Raw genomic sequence first — 16,566 nt, forward strand, 5'->3', positions numbered from 1 at the left:
AGGAGGAAATGCAACTTGTTTCTAATAATGTGATTTTTTAAATATAGTTTAATTGTTTAATTGCATGTGTATATATATATCTTGCTTTTTGCCTGATCAATTCAAAATGTTGTCTTTTTCTGTAAATGTCTATATAATTACCTACAAAAAAAACACCCAGATAGTAAAGCAGGACAGTGTTGGTGGAAAAGCAGAGAAACAATTATTTAGTTGATGAAATTTGCAGCTGACAACCAACCTCAGAAAGCTGCTTCCAAAAAAAACATGTCATGTACTTGTGTTGAGCTTTTAGCAGCGAACACATTAATTACATTGGTTCTATCAACACCTTGTCCAAACACTGTGTTGTTGTATAATTGAACAAACGTCTGTCTACATTTTTTTTTTCACACACACGTTCCAAGCATTTTCTTTGGCAGACTCAGAATAAAAGCCAGAAAATTATTTAGTCTCCAACATTAGAAATGGATGAAAACGCTCTTTTGAAGGGTTGTTAAGTTTCACTACTAGCTGTGGCTTCACGTTGTGACAATAGTCTTAAATTTAGAAACTTAGAATCTTTCCCTCCATTTTTAGATCCTGGTTGTTTTTACCAATATTTTTAACATAGTAAAAGCTTTTAGCCACCTGACATCTGGATCTCGGTTTTTAAATTGACCATCCAACTGCTACTAGCCTAACTGGGTTTGTTTCTACCTGGTCGCTATAGAATGCAAGATCACTCTAAATAATTTGTAAGGGAATAGTTTGCCATTGAAGGAAATACATTAGTTCTAGTTGTGGTTTAGATACGAGCATCGAATCCACTCTTGTGTCTTTGGTTATGCTATTCGCTTAGATCTCTGGCTTCATATTAACCATCCTGACATGAATTATCCAGCTTCCAAAGATGGTGAACTAAAGTCAAATGTGAACTCTTCCTTTTATATGTTTTTACCAACACATATCATTTTATGTATTACTGAGTGTAGAATTAATTAAATATTTATTTGCTGCTCTTAAAATTCTGAACATGGCAAATAAAAATGAGTACCATAGATAATGAAAATATGTGTGTGCAAAGACAAAGCTCTAAAATGATATAAAACATACAGTTTCATGAAGATAATAGATTTGATTCAGTGTAATGCCTTAGTAAATTCCTCTGGATTTGTGTTGCACTCTCTTGTACATCCTCCTCCTCTCCAGGCGACTGTGTGCCCGAGGCTTCCTCTGATGAGAACGCTTTGAAACGCTCTCATCTGGGCTTAGTTCTCAAGCTCAGTTTCTGCAAATCGCGCCTTCATCTGAGTTTTCTCTGTGTGTACAGAGCCAGCGCCTCCGTGCGCTGCTATATCACTGCCTGCAACACATGTGGATGGCGTGTCTGTGTGAGTACGTACTGTACGGTGTGGAGTGACGGGGAGACTGCAGAGATGATGTGCAACACATTTCAGGACTCAGAGTTAATTGACCATGAAAAATATAAATGCCTCCTTCTTCTATCTTGGTTTTTACGGTGATCTGAAACAGATTCTGCTGCTTTTGTAGATGCGAGGGAAAAGGGTTTAATTGTAATCACCGTACTTACCAGGCTCATAAGTAGCAGCTGTAGGCTTTATAGTATATAGTTTATCTTATTATCTGGAAACAGGATAGGTTGATTGGTTTAGTAGTATAAATAACTGCAGCACCATAGAGGCTTTGGTATTTGAGTAATAATAGATGAGAGGAATAGTGATATTCTTACCTCCGCCGGGGACGTTATGTTTTTTATATGGGTTTGTTTGTTTCTTTGTTTCTTTGTGGAAGGATGTGGTTCAGGGAAGAACCCTTTACATTGTGGTGCGGAGGAATAATTCATGGAGGAAAAACATCAGTTATCTTCAGGTGACTCATATCTACGAGTGTGTGCAGCTTGGTTGAATTTAAGATCCTTGGTGGAGGGTTAGTTAATATTCTGAGTGATATTATTGCATCATGCACAGATGGACATGGACCATAGTACGTCACTGAAAACACTGTAGTTGCAGTGGTGTATTTGTCAGCCAGGATTTCTAACATACACTTTAATACAATATATATATTAAATTGCAGTATATGATATGTGTTGTCTTCTTTTCAACAGAAAAGCAAAATCATCCAATGTTAATGTTTGTAGCTACATTAGAGCTGCTAGTATCCGTTTTGCAGTAGCAGTGATGCTGCTGCTAATGTTGCTGTAATAGTTTGTACAAGTAGATTAGAGCTGGTGCAGCTTCAAACACTGTAATGGTGTTGGGAGTCGTTTGAATACAGCAGGAGTAGCAGCGACACTAGTGGCATTAGTTGTTGTAGTAGAAGTACCAGCATCACTAGTAGAAATAGTGAAGCAGATATTTGATGCTGTTTAAAAGTAAACTGTTAGTGGCAGTAGGAGATTATAGTAGTCATGTTGTATTGCAGTTGATTTAGTTATAGAAGTGAGTTTGTTAATCCTGTATTAAACATGTTACGAGTTAACAGTACGAGCATAGGCCAAAACCCAAATGAACAAAAAAGAATTTATTGTGAAAACACAGAATTCTCCTTGTTAAGGAAACAGTTCCAAGTGGAATTCAATGATTCTAATGATTTAAAATCTTCTACATCACAGAAAGAATTGAATTTCTCAGACAGGGATAATGTTTGTGTTGAAGATGGATCAGCCTGTTGGTTTTTAACATTCACTTGGTCTTCTCTTGTGTGTCGGCTGTTGTCTCCCTCTACTGTCTGAAGAATAACCTCCTCCTGCTTCACTTTATTCTCCACAGTCAAACTGCTGCTTCCTTTCTATCTGTTAATCGGTTGTTTATCTGTTTTCATGTTAAATCTCCAGCTATCTTTGTTTAAGCATCTTCTCATAGTCCGAAGTAAACCTGGTCAATGGTTCCAATGTTGCAGACTCAGCTTTAAAATGCAAACAAATAAGACACAATAATGTTTTGAGATAATCTGAATCCTGTGGCTCCCTCTTGTGGCTGGATTACATGCTGTGCACCCCACACAAGAACACAACACAACACTAGATCCCTGTAGGCCTGTGCAGCACCGTGTGTGTGCTTTGAAACTGACTGAGACTTGTGTGGCACCTTATTCAAGAATTATTCCCTGACGCACACACTCCTCTATTAGAGCTCATGTAACTAAACCCACAGAACTGAATTACAAGGCAATTAAAGTTAGAACAACCAGTGAGGGGATTTCACCTCAGACGAGAACAGCAGGGGGGCTGCGCTGTATACAATTATAAGAACCCTATTAGAGAATAAGCCATGGAGGAAATACCAGCTCGCACAATTTTCTTAATTCCCCCCCTTTAAAGTAATAAAAGTAACCTGCTATTAACACACTTCTTCTTGTCCATTAAATGTTACTGTCATTAAGTCATTTTCTAGATTTTATGTGGAGACACTTGAAAACTCTGTAAGTTGGAAGAGTTTCAGCTCGGTATAAATAGACGATATAAATACACTCTGTCTGCTAAACTGTACCTTTGTGTGCGCTGCAGATCCTTAATGCTCACGATGTTCAGCTTCTCCTTCTGTCCCCAGACGGACACTGAATCCTGCTCGAAGGTGAAGGAAAGAAAAGGCGATTTTATTTATAAAGCACCTTTCATACACAGAGGTGGATTCGAGGTGCTGTGCAGGGACATTTAAAAACAACACAGAGAATAAAAGAAAAGAAAACTATTTGAAATTTGGAAGCACAATTAAAATCCACCAAATGAGTGCAATATGAACATTATGAAACATTTGAAATCGCCACCAAAAATAAAATAATTTGACAGAAAAATAAACAAACGATACAATATGATAAGATATGATATATTGCAAGATATATTGCAAGAAAATCATATAATGATACATCATGATATCTGTCTAAATGAAGTATAATTCAAAATGCCCCTGAAGAGGTTAAGTGCAGGATTTGTGTATTTATTTACTGCAATTTGGTGTCAGTTTCACAAAGTTTGACACAAACAAACCCAAAAGTGCAGTAGGTCTTCTCTTAGAAACGTTATAGCCTTTAAAAAACACGCTGTAACCTGTCAATGTCCACATGTGCCATCATTCCAATTCCATACCTAGATAACTAAATATCAGTATTTGCCATCAGCATATCGATAATCATATCTCCTGAGTCAGCGTGATGATATTTTGCCATATCGATATTTTCTCCCCCCCCCACACTTTACCACAACATCACTTTTTAAAATGAATATCAGCTTTTGGAGAATTCAAACCTTTCTCCATAACTGCATATTCCCTTTGACCACGCTGAGCTTTGTCAACACGAAATCATTCAGCATTCACCGCAACCCGTTCTGCTAACAAAGGCTTCTCTAAAGAAAACACAGTCTATGCTGCTGCACTGTAACATTCCACTTTGCAAAGAAAATATTTGTCCCTCCAGAAAGGAGCGAGGTCGTTTGCAACAGCGGAGTCGATCTGCTCCCGATCACAGAGAAGTTTAACAGCGTCCGTCACGGTGTTCATTTATCATGGCACTCGCTTAAGTGATCCGTCAGCACACAGATTTGTTTGGACCTCCACTGTTGTATCGGCCGATCACTAAATCAAGACCTGCTTCAGTTGGCACATCTCTTCTTCTGCGGTGCTGATGACTGACTCCTTAACATCGCCCGAAAATAGAATCGAGTGCAGAGTTCATGTGCAGAGTTTCACTGCCAAGAACTATAGCAACGTTCGACTTAAAATAAAAGCAGATATTCAGTGTTATGTGATATCACTCTGGAGAGGCTGTTGCTGCTTCAGTCGATACTTCAGAAAAAAACACACACAAGTAGTTTTAGTTATGTGAGGAGATTGATAACACGGACATGTCAGTGTGGTGAATATAAAGCTGAAACAGCAGTTGGTTTAGTTTTGCATAAAAGCAGGAAGTGGGGTTGGAAGCAGGTAACCTGGCTGTGTCCAAGGTGCTGAGTCCAAAGGCCTTGGTACATCGACGGTGCTGCGAATATATGGAACAATTCAGAGGTGAATTTTGAGGCATCCGACTATTCACATTAGTATTTCAGGATTCCCTCTGACAGTTTGAAGAAATGCTGCATTGCTCGCACCAAGATCATAGATTTATCTGAAGTATTTCATTTGAAAAAGGTCTTGTTTGTTAGTAAACAGTCCCAGCTCTTCCCATTTGGTTCAAGAAAACAAAGGGCCAGAAATATCTTTAAAAGTATTATTATAATATAGTATAACATATCTATTATATATATTATATAATACTAACATTAAATACTTCAAAAAAGTAAATAAACTGTAAGGTCTTCATTTAACTGATGACAGAAGCCTCCTGCTAATAATCGTCCTCTCGACAAAACAAGAAATGGTTGTTTTATTTCCATCACAGGCCTCATGAGGTGCTGAAAACGATTTGTAAAACCCGCTGTATGTTTAGAAAGCAGCCTCATATGTGGGCTGTGATATATTTACAACACGAAGAAAGGATTAGGTCACTTAGCGTCTCCTCTTCTCGTCTTTTGTGCGAAGGGTTACACAAGTTTAACACCTCTGCGTCTCCATCTGTTATCACTCTGCCGGTGAAGGCATGTCGGTGTGCGAGCTGTGTGTGGTATTCAGTGGGTGGTATATTCACTGTTCAGTACTTAAATTCATGGATCAAGTGCACTGACTCCTGTCCACTGCGGTATGTTACAATACAGTCGCCCCGCCGCCTCTTAGCGTCTCTGCGGTGCTCAGCAGGCCAGCTGTTGAGGGAACATCTGCTCTCACTGTTTCAGGTCTACTTACAATGAGACCGGCTCTTAATGCTAAATTAACTCGACTGCTCCGAGCTCCCCTCCTTCTCCAGGAATCTGAAACACACGTATGGAGGAGTTTGGTGATCTCTACCCGCGGAGCTGTCTCTCCTCGCCTCCATTAAGAGTCAATTAACATTTTCTCACTTAGTGTGTTGCTTTTTTAAATTAACCTCGCAGGTGATGACATGACTGTTCCAATGAAACGCAACAACCACTTGTTTGTGTTAATTTAGCTGGTGTAGTAAAAAGGTTAACTCCTCCTGAGATGTTAACTTATAACTATTCATAATTCATCTTTAAAAATATAAAGATAAAAAATAGAATAAGCTAAAGTTAAAATAACAAAAAGAAAAACTATAAGTCATGGTTAAAGTATGTAAGTATAAATGAAATGTAATATAATTAGTATAGGTGTAGTAAAAGTAGTATACGTTAATCAAAGTCAGTGGTATATAGAACATTTTAACACAATATTGTTCATTTTGAGCAGATCTGCATAAAACGTGAAGGAGGTTTAGTTTTGACTCTGTCAAAGTAGATTTACATCAGAAGTGTTTTTTTGGCTTTAAACGATATACTTCTTTATGAACCCACAGTAGTAACGAATTTGAATTTCAACCATTATTAATTTGTGCAGGCCTTTTCTATTACTTATTACTATTTATTTTACATATATTTATAAAACTCCCTCTGCTATAGCATTAATATTTCTATTCAAGTTGCTGTTTGCAACTTTCTATGAAAAGGTAGCCAAGGGCTTTGAAATAAACCAACGAGAATATTTAAAACTTTTATGCTTCACATATCCTAAATGTCCATTAAAGTTTGATGTTCAACACATAAAATTATAATAGGTTATATAAATAAAAATATGAGTAGACATAGTGCTAATGGGCCAAAATTGATGGAAAAGCAAAGACGAATGAGTCATAGTATTTAACTTTATTCACAGTTTAGGTTAAATATATTTAATCCCAGCAAGACTTGTCTTAATTACAGTGTGAGACAATGACTTGTCCTTTTCCAAATCAAAGGGCTATTAGGATATGAAAAAATAGTTATATCCTAAGCCTATATTAAATTAACAGTATAGAAAAATATCTATCATATATCATAGTTTTTACACTGACATCTCTTGAGGAAGAAGTGGAGACAAACATTTGTCTGCACTTTAAATGGAAGACTCGTTTGGAAGCGTTCCATCAACCAACTGTAACAATAATATCAAGGAATCTGATAAGTTCACGAGACGATGAGTGGATGCTGTGCTCTATAGGGGAGAGTTGATCCAGCTAAAGGTCTCTTTCTGTTGCAGCTGGCTTAAGTTGCACAGCTGCACTGAAATTGAAAGTGAAAATACGGGTTAAGATTGAGTTACACCTGAATCCAAACTCTGACCCAGTCCGTCTCCGTCCTCCAGTCAACAAAGCAGCCACTTTACAGGATTCATTACCTGCTTTCTAGTTGTGAGCTTCAGAAAACAAAAAAAAGAAAAACACACGTTAAAACTTCTCCAAGTGCTGCAGCGACTTTGAGGTGAAACTTTTCCACTGACACCGACTCCGGGTTTATGTAAGTGTGGAAGATCACTTGCACTCATTGAAAGCCGCATTCTTCACGTTTGCCTTTTATCTGTATGAGCCGAGCTGTAATGTAGAGCCAGTAAATCACCGCTCGCTCTTTGTCTGTGTAGACAGAGCCGTCCACTGAGCCCACAGCCGTCATACCTCTGCCTACTTAAAGACCTTATTTATGCTCCATGCCTCGCTGCACACTTTTCCCAACACGGCCCATTAATCTGAAGAAGAACTGGATGGAGCTGCCTCATAGGGGCGCATTATATCTCACAACACTTTATCATTGCTGGAATATGTAAAGGAAAGGTCATAATCCTTTAAGCGTAAGCCCGTATTTCTTCCAGCATTGATTTAAGTCACTCTTTGATTCACTTTCTTGCTGTTTTGCCCTAAATGCAACACACTCAGCTCCAGTCAACACAGGATGATGAATACACGTCTGAACGAGTGGAGGCCAGTTTTTAGATTTTAATGGTGAGAAGCAAAGTGTTCGCTCCTCTGTTCCCACTCTGCTTTATTTATTTCCAGCCCGACTGTCTTTCTGCACTGTCTTTTTACGGCTCTCCCAGCTTGTGTCTTTATGGAGCCGTAGGAAAATACACTACGTCTCGCTTAATCATCAGTCCGCCGGTGGAGAGCAGCCATTTCTCCTGTGTGGTCCCCGCTGCAGCGTCCTAAAAAACTCCACCGACGCCGCTGGAAAACAGTCATCTCTCTGGCCGTCGCACTCCAGCGACGCTGCGGCACATCACATGTCTGGCTCGGCCGCTGGGAGTGCCTGACTCGAGCTGCGGAGGCGTCCTGAGGGTTCGGTGCGTCAGGGGAGGAGGAGGGTCAGCTGCGAGGTCACCGCCGCCGTCTTCATCGAGGAGCTTCAGTTCAAAACGCCTTTCTGTTGGATGAATGGATGGAAGTCTAGAAACATCTCAGTGTCTGATGGATTTTCAGATTTGTTGGTGTAAAGAATGTGCAGGTGCGTTTCAGGTGTCACAAGTGGAGGAGCCGCAGGACACATACCTCGCATGCTACCTCGCGTTATGACACATACGTATTGCTGAGCTACTGGGTCAACATTTGTCAAACCAGCTTCAATATGAGAAAAAGTCAAAGGGCGGCAGTGTTTGACTCTGACCGAAATAAGGCTGCTTTTACCTGCACGTACACCCATGACAAATCAGCCAACTTTTATGGTGTCAATACGGGTCCCGTATGCAGAGCGCCTCCATCCAGTGATAGATTGGCCCAGTGTTCTGTAGCAGATGTGACATGAGTGGACAGATTGAGACGGTGCCAGTTTCTTAATGGATTGCCTTAAAATATGATACCCAGTGTGGTGAAAGAGGCACTTGGTCTGTTTATGATTTTAAACAACTGACCATTGTCACCCTCTTCCTCCGACTCTTCCTGTAGTGAGTGTGTGGGGGAGGGGGCCTTTAGTATTTAACAGCACTGAGGAAAGTTTACTTTTATCTTATATCTTCATTGATTAATATATATATATTTTTTAGATATTTAGTACAAGTCCTGAATTAAATAACAAAATACGTAGTGAGTCAAAACCGTATTCTGAAGAAGACATTGGTCCGATTATGATGTTTACATGAGCTTCTAATGTGATATTCAATTCATTTCTATTTACATCTTAAAATTGGTCGTCTAAGTCACACTCTCAGTTGCAACATTTTTCGGAAATATTGCTGTTGCCATGTTTATGTCATACTAAAACTTCCCTTTATCAATTTCCCTTTAAACACAAAGCATAAGTTAGATTTATCCCTCGCCCCAAGAATGAGACTTCTTTAAGATGTATACATGTCTATATAATGTGGCATGTGGTTGGAATACTTCATTCAATTATTGCCTATAAGTATGACGAAAGTTTGCAAATAAACAAATGTCATTTCGGAGGAACTTGCTGAAAAAACTGACGTCATTCTTCTTGGGAGAAAAGTCTCTAAGTAATACATTTGTTTAAAAAAATGAACTATTTCCCAAAGCTCCAGTGGAAATATTGTAATGCTTGTTTCGTCTAATAAACAGTTAAAGATTCAAAGATATTCAGTCTGACATTATAAAAAACTAAAACAAGAAAACCAGCAACTATCTACATTCAAGAGCCTGAAACCTGGATTTTGGGCATTTTACCTACAAATGACTTCAATAAATAATCAGTTATCAAATAGTTAACAACTGATCGTCTAATAAGTTAATTGACCAATCACTTCAGCTCTAGAGACAATATCTGACAGCTGAGTACATACCCCCAGCAACATACTACATGTGTGCCTGTGCGTGTGTGTGTGGTGTGGACCTGATCATGAAGTTAACGGTGTGTAACTGGGATCCAGGACCGATACTCTGCTGCAGCCAGAGAGCAGCTGAGTACATAAAACCCCCCTGAAGATCTCCAAAACAATGACACTCCCATCAGCGAGTGTTTAGTCTCTCTCTGCACCCTCACGTCGCTCGAGGAGGCGTGGGAGCACTGAGCTGATCTGTACGACACGTCTCCTGGAGGTCAAGAACATCCCCAGCAGCAATAAAAGCATCTGGTTAAGGATCGTTTTAGTTCATTTACTTAAAATCATATTATGTGAATGAAGAATTCCTGTCTTATAGTTCCTTCTACTTTCAAAGTTAACCTTTGGCTTCTAGAATCACAGTTCAAATATAATTTTTCAAAGTATTTAAACTATTCAAAGTTCTACGACAGTATAGTTTTTGTCATTCCCCCAATAAGACACAGTGCATCTATGTGCAGCACTTCCTCTATGAACACTTGGGCATGCAGAATGGGGAAGACTGGGATTGAACCACCGACCTTCTGGTTAGAGGATGACCACTCTACCCCCTTAGCCACCGCTTTATTCACTATTGTGCATTGATTATATGCCAGTCTTTAACTTTTCTTTAACTTGAAAACCTAAACTGTTTTGCCAGGTTGGACTTTAGATACAGACCTTAGCTTGATTTTGAAATGTTTGTACTCCTTGTATAAGTTAGCAAGTGTTCACAACTTGTGTCGCTGCCCCAAGTGGCCAAAACATCCGTTATCACAGGTTGAAGACACAAAGGTCTCATAGACTTTACCAACAAAACCTTTTCCTCTTATTTTTTTTATTAACATCAACCCACTGTAAACAGACAAATGCATTTTCGCATGTTTTTACATCGTCCAAAAGTTGGGAACCAAGAAGTAAAAGTTGCCACAGTTGCATTTATTCACACAAAATCCCTGTAACCTGCAGTGTAGAACATTTGTCTTCTATTTCTGGCAATGAGAGTAATTACACGTGTACTGTCAACGTGTTCTTTGGCGTATGGTGAACAGGTGAACTCGCCCCCATCCTCCGTCTTCAGTCGTACTCTCTTGAAGTCTGTCTGTGTGGAAATCAGGGCCCTGGGGAAGAAAAACTTTGAGTTATGGTGTTTTAATTACCTTTGCCAGACATGTGCCTTTGTAATCCTTCTCCTGTACGACAAGTTTTCTTATATTATCTGCAGCATCAGGAACTTTTCCTCCTTGGATTTTATGCCAAACTCTCCACTGCTGTCATCTCCGTCTCCATAGCTACCGTTGCTTCCCGCACTCAAGCTTTCAATATGCAAATGCACGTGTGCAACATAGCTGCCACATTCAAGCATCATCTTGTTGGGTTCTTTAAATTCACTAGATTTATTTGGATTTGCCCAATAAACACTCAAGATCTGCACCAAAATGGGTCATGCCCCACCCCTCCATGAAGTCTCATGGAAATTGACTTGTGTACGTTTTGTCATTCTGCTAACAAACAAACTTATGCAGAGGAAAACATAACCTCCTTTGCAGAAGTTTATTATATTTTAATAGTTTTATTCTGGATTATTTGGCTCCTATGCCAACAAATGTCTCTGACCTCATAAAGTCATAAGTCTAGGATTTAAATATGCATTGATTAAGCAACTTAATCGTCATTTCACGAGTTTTCACACGTTTCCAAACTTTGTCTTTGGTTCTGCTCCCACTGTGAAGTCTGAGCTTCAGTCTCAGTCTCTTCCACAAATGAATCCTCTGGTCCCCTGCCAGCCGTCTCTGTCTCCATCTCTTGTGTCTCTCTGTAATTTGGAGGCCGTGTGCTGATGTGAGAGGGCAGTTGTTGTTTCTTGCAGTCCAGCCTGGCGTCCCCCTGCCTCTCCCATACATCCCCGAGCTTTTCCAGGAGGCTGTTTATGTGTTGAGTGCAGCTCTCCGTGGAGCTTAAGGCCTAATGGAGTGTGAGAGAGGGGCCTGGGCTTCTTCAGCTTGTGCTCAGCTGTACAAACACGCTGCCACGCCGCCGCTCTCACTCTCTCTCTCTCTATGCTCGAGTCACCGTTTCACCTCTACTCCTGTCTGTCCATCCATCTGTCGGCTTCATTCACGATCTGTCACATCATCACTGTAACGTCTTTTCTTTCCTTCTTTCGTTCTTCATTTCTTTCTTCCTTTCTTCCTTTGTTTCATTCTTTCGTTCTTTCGTTCTTTCGTCATTTCTTCCTGTCTGTCTCAGTCTCTTTCTTTAATTAAGCCGTTTAAGTGACAACTTTTTTCAAGATGCTTCATTAAGACATGCCATGATACGTGCGTGATATTCAGCATCCTTTATGCAGGACTGAACAGTACATGATTTTAACATTTAGCATTTCTAACCGTCCCATTGACCTGCCTCCTCCTCCTCCTCCTCATCCTCAGTGCGAAGGGAGAGCAGCTCAATCATCAGTGATGGTTCTAGATGACCCGGCACGTTTTTAATAGACTCACTTGTTGTCATACCCTAATGGTTTTTGGTGCAATCAATAACATATGTTAGAGCGGATTAAATTATCATTATTACAACCAGGATCTAAGTTTAATAGTTTTCTCTGTACAGTTTATTCACCAGCTTCTTTGCTGGAGAACGTCGGGCTTCATTTGAATAACCCAACTAATAGTCCTGGTTCTCACCTCGATCTTTGACTAGAAAGATCATTGTGTGCTGCTGCCTATAGGGGGCACTATCGGTATCGTATGTATATTTTATGTCTGTTGAGCAGTTTTTTTTTGTTGGTTGGTTTGTTTGTAAGCAAGAAGTTTCCACCACGTAACTTGGTGTAAGGATCCAGATCAGGGGGCGGATCCTGGATTAGTTTTTTTCAGCTTCTTTAACATTGCAAGATGGTAGGAAACGGTATTTTCAACTATTTCACTCATTTCTCAGGGAATCATTCATGGATCTTGATCTTGAAAAAAATCTGGCATATTTAGGAAACTGAGATCTATTAGTGTGTGAAAATCCATGCAACTTGATTGAATTTAAAGGGGTCTATGAGGCCTTGACGGAGATATGAGCTCTACCGAGTGCCATTCTAGTTTTTTATGTCGAGCATATATGGTACAGAAGAGACCACAGGTTTACACTGGTGAAAGAAAATCCTCATACACAGTCATATATCAATATTTGACAAATGACAGTGAGAGGGCGTGACAGGACGCCTGCATTAACAGGAAGTAAAACCCTGCAAAGTTAACTCCTGACCCCATGACCCCATATGTGTTAATGAGTCACCAAGGAGTCCCCATGTGTTTGTGTGTGTATTCATACTGCCATCCTCCATGTCCTGCGCTCCCTCCTGCCCCCGCAGCATTAACGGACCATGTCGTGATTAATTGTTGCATCATTATCCGCTATCCATCGCTACAACCCCCGCAGACACACGCTGCATTCCCAGAAGTCCGTGCTCTGCAGCGAGCGCGGCTCTGCGGAGTGGAAATCTCCAAGGCTGCGGCTCACCGTCCTCCAAAGTACAAGCACCTGAAAAAATAAGCTAGTCTCCACCGGCTTGTCCAAGTGGAGGCACCGCGGAGTTAAATATAGATGTAATATCCCTCCCTTTCAGCTGAATCCAAACAAATTAAAGATGTCTTTCTTGCAGGAAGGTTACCGCAGAGGGGGATCGTAAAAAACAGAGGGAAATACGCAGAGTGTTGCGCGACACCGACATCTGAAACAAAACCCTTAATGGAGCTTTTACGAAAGATTAATTATGTTATTAATTAGTTTGGACGCAGTGAAAGCTGCTGCTGGGATTGGCAGTCTGAAAGCTGCTCGACAAGCAGAGCAGGTTTCGTTCAAGCACTTAGTGGGTAACAGAGGGAGCCCAGCTCAGATGTGGCCACAGTGGAGTGCTGGTGAGTTCAGCAAAATCCCACAGTGGCTCAGTAAATGAACAGAAAACAGAAGCACATGGACGGATTCCTTAATAACCCGACCTTCTCTAAATCCAGAGACATTTCGCCAAACACTGCGGTCGTGCAAAAACCTGGATCTGGGTTTCTTGTCAGGTACAAATCAAAAGAGGCTGTTTCATCCTCTGTAGTTATTCCTACAGTTTAAGAGAGAGATTTTACTTGTCAGGAAATACACATTCTATCATTCAAAAAATATCTAGACACCATAATGTCCATAATATAGTTATTAGGTTACTGACAGTTAGCTGGAATAAAGACTGACAGTAAAGACTGGAAATGGCTTTAAATATTCCTGAGTCACATTTGTTTTGCTGATTCATGTTTCAGTTGTTAAAAAATGTATTAATGTGCTGGATGTGAGACTCAATGTACATCCTTTACCAATATACAAGTGGAAATCAAGTCTCGACAACATAAACATCATTATCATTATTTGGAGTTTGTCTACTTCGAATTTTTTTAAGTTTACAATTAATTCATTAATTTGATTTAATTGCTTTATTCATTGATTAAAGTCTAAAACACACCCTGTTGAGTTAACTCAAATATACTAGTTGCTCATATTCATATTTACTGTGAAGTAGAAACACTTATTCTAGCTCTGTCCAATAAAATTCACCCACCACCTCCTAAATTCAACGTTATAATCTGTAGATAGATAAAACATGTTGTGGACTCCAGGAAGTTTCTGATCCGAGCCAAGAAAAAGTCTGCAGTGGACTTTCCGACTGGAAAAACTGCAATTTGTCATTTTGACTCGTTGTTTTTTTGTCCAGATAAACAAACAAGATACAGCATATTGATATGTGAACATAAGAGATGCTGATAGGTTGATGTTATTACTGTCAACCTCACAGCAAGAAGGTTCTTGGTTCTAATAGCAGATGTCTGTCTGTGAGGAGTTAGCGTGTTCTCCCCGGGTCTGTGTAGGTTTTCTACTCCGGCTTCCTCCCACAGTCCAAACACATGCAGACTGGGAGGGGGGGTGCTGCAGCTGTATATTTACCAGACAGATATCTGAATGGAATCATCTCATCTAACGTTCAGCAAGAAATCAAATAAGCATATTTCACTATTTTAACTACGTCATTAACTTCCTGTGTGTCTCAGAGCAGTTTTTTGTTTAAATCTCATACTTACAAATTATAGAACTGGATAAAACATACGCATATGAAATTATAATTTTCAACACAGTAACCAAACTTTTCATCGGAATTAACTAAAACAACATTGACATGTCAAGAGTCCATGTAAATGTGGTCAGACGCTGCAGTTAAACACCTGTTGTCTGAGTTTTCTGGTCAATCTTTTCTCCATAGCGAGTGTCCCTCCGCCCACAGTGAGAGGACTTCTGCAGTAATTGCAGAGGCGGCTCAGTGACCAAGGCGCACAGATTCCCCCTCGCTGACAGATTCACTGCTTCATAATGATGCATTACAAAGAAAAACACGTTTGAAGTCACATTAATCCTCCGTGTGTGCGTGCGTCATTTAAAGTAACTCCATCCAGAAATGTCTTTCACTCCCAATATAGCTCATAATGGAGCATTTTCATGGTACTTGTTCCATATTTTCCATTTTACAGTACATGTCCCCTCCGTTTCTCAGACTTCATCACATCTTCATTGACATGTTTTTTGCTCAGGCCGCGAATGAAGCAGCAGGAGCTGAGAGTAATGGTTTGTAAAATGAAATCCGATTCAGCACATCAGTACTTTAACAGTTTTATGAACTCATATAAATGTGTTCCTAAAAGCAGATGGAAAACCAAGGCATAGAATAGAATGGGTTTATGAATAAAGAATATTTATGAATGCAGCAAACAGCTTTTGACACTCAACAGTAATTTTACTCTTCAACACGTATTTTCAAATTAAGTGGCTGAATTTCTTAGATGCAGAAATTTGATTATAGAAGGTATTTTCTTAAGCTTAATAAACCATTTACATATTTTACATTTACCTAACTGTAAAATAAATTGTGGCAAATCCGTTTTTGTTTTGTACTTTATCTTGGAAAAACAAGGTTTACACTGCTAAATTAAATCTACTCTTAAAATGTAATTTTGCCCAAATCAATGGCAAAAAACATTTAAAAGAACCAAATGAAAGCTCATAGTCTTTTCTTCCTTGTCTCCATCGTCCCACTGCAGTGCTCGGTACATGTGTGGGACAGACACCAAATGAGTGCAACTGGACTATGGAAGTTTAAATATGTGTAAAACACTTAACACATGTCTTGTTAAGGCCAGTTTGCTGTGCAGGATGTAAGGGTCATCACTGTTTCCAAGACAACAGGACCTCTGTCACTCCAGCTGCTGGAGCAGCCACATTGTTTAAAACAGTCATCAGATCAGGGAACACACACTTAGACTGACACACACACACACACACACACACACACACACACACACACACACACACACACACACACAGACTAAGTGGGAGCATGCACCTGGCGTAATCACAGTTTCAATAAACTGGATGGATAAATACTAAATTATCCGAATCTCGTTTAGAAACTAAAATGTAGACAAAATAAATAATGGTATCAGCTGCTCCCCTTATATGGAAAATATGATCCATAGAAATCCCTCTGATACTCATTGAAGAAGTCCTGTAGTTCTGTGGATTTTCCAGACAGGGTTTCTGGAACGAGCTGGTGCGATCACATTTGTTATGTCCATACATCCATTCACTTCCACTGTGTTGACGTGACAGCTCTCAACACCTGGACTAACAAAACCAAAACTATTGGCCAGACAAGTTAAACTATGTAATATAGACAATCTGACAATGTAAAAAAACTCTTAATATGAGTAAGATCCTGAATGCAAAGTTTCATTTAAAGTCCCAAAACTATCAATATGAAATCACAAATTCTCCAGAAAATGTATTACATTACACTCAAATTACAAGTTCATTATTAGTTTTTATTTTTAAACATTAATCCTTT

Source organism: Hippoglossus hippoglossus, chromosome 10 (assembly GCF_009819705.1).
Source record: "Hippoglossus hippoglossus isolate fHipHip1 chromosome 10, fHipHip1.pri, whole genome shotgun sequence".
NCBI classification, from domain to species: domain Eukaryota; kingdom Metazoa; phylum Chordata; class Actinopteri; order Pleuronectiformes; family Pleuronectidae; genus Hippoglossus; species Hippoglossus hippoglossus.